Below are 1,784 nucleotides of genomic sequence, written 5' to 3'. Positions count from 1 at the left end.
CTTCTTCTTCGTCTTCTTCTTCAGGGTTTCACGGCAGTTGGCATCCTTTAGGTTACACTGCCTCCCTCTGGCTTTACTCTTCCACTATTTGGACTGTTAAGTCCAGTTGTTTTTTTGTGTGTAAAAAATAAAAAATAAAATGAAAGATTAAATATTATTTTCCTCCTGTAGTGACAGTTGCTGTGACCATTACCTAATCTGCCCATAAATACTTGTTCTATTCTGCTGGTTCCATTATTTCTTATCTCTCCTTTATTTTGTACCTCATGTAGTTAAGTGTCCTAATTTTGTAGTACTATCCTAATAATTTTGCCATTGTATATTTCCCCATATACAATTCTTTTCCCCCTCCGATTTTAAAAGTTTGATATTATTTTATATATATTCTGTCCTGACTGTTACTTCACTAGCATGTCTAATTCCTCATTTCCTGGGATTCCTGAGTGTGTCTTTACCTACATCAACACTACAACTTTCCACTGACTGGCTAATGTTGAATGTGTTAATAGTATTACATATATGATATATACTAAGTCTAGATGGTCTCTGGCTGATGCTTGACAGTACTGGCATGGGGTCACTACAGATGAGTATTTTATTGCTCTCACATTTACCGCAAACTTTAATGCTGAAAAACTGCACATAAATGGACAGCATACACACTCCAATTCTCTGATGTTCTCACTGCTCCTGTTACAAGTCTACTCTTCTTCTTTGGTTTTATTGGCGGGCTACAAACCAGCATTAAAGATGCATGCCACTATCTATTGTACAACATCATGACTTAATACAGAAGCAATATTATTGATATTAAACCTGTTTCATTTAAATGTTTAAAGGAGCATTATGTAGTTTTGAGGAAGACATTTCAATCAGAAGAGAGAGATCTTTATTAACTGATTGTTTTTTCTGCCTAAACAAACACACTCATTGTTTTCATGACTGAATAACCTGAATAAACAAACTGACCTTAAAGGACAACACAATTTATACTGTTTTACTTTGTTTATATGTGGCGGACCCTGCCACCTTTCTAGCTTCAAACAGTGTTCTGGGACCTTTTTTTCCTCAGAGAACAGCTTATTTATTCACTTATGGAAAAAATTCATGTTTCTGAGTTTGTATTATTACCTCATTAATATTGTAAATATAAAAATTCTGAGTTTGAATTTCTTATCCAAAACTGCATAATGTCCCTTTAAGTTAAGTCGTTTAAAGCTGTTATTGTTTATCCACTATCTCTAACAGCCCATTGATTATCCACACCCTTCCCAATTCTACCACCCTGTGCTTTATTAATTATTAATTAATTAATTAATATATTAATAGTCCAAATTGTACCAAATTGGTCAAGAAAAATATTCATGACACCATTATAATGATTTCATGCCACTGTCAAAACCAACCACACATGACAGTTTATTGTAATGCTAGTTTATTTAGGTTGGATAGTTAGGCCTGCTATGATGTGTTTATGACATGGTCAATGTCAGGTTGTCCTCTCAAACAATTTCAACATTCCATCAAAAGTGACATAATTTGACCGAATGGCACTTGAGTGATTTTCCTGTTGGTTATGTAAGGGTATTGCAGTTAGGGGACACATTCATCTATGCCTTTTGAAAATTTTGCATGAACTTTATAAACATTTTGCAGCAGCGACACACTGTGTGTTTGGCTGTTTTTATTTAGTCCACAGAATAATACGTGTTGCCTTGCTTCAGTCTCCTCTACCATGGCTGTGAATTTGTGTTCCAAAATGTTTGATTTTCTCCTTTGGTCCA

The sequence above is a fragment of the Pagrus major genome, chromosome 7 (genome assembly GCF_040436345.1).
Source record: "Pagrus major chromosome 7, Pma_NU_1.0".
In the NCBI taxonomy this organism is placed as follows: Eukaryota; Metazoa; Chordata; class Actinopteri; order Spariformes; family Sparidae; genus Pagrus; species Pagrus major.
Note: the sequence above shows the minus strand (reverse complement) of the source record.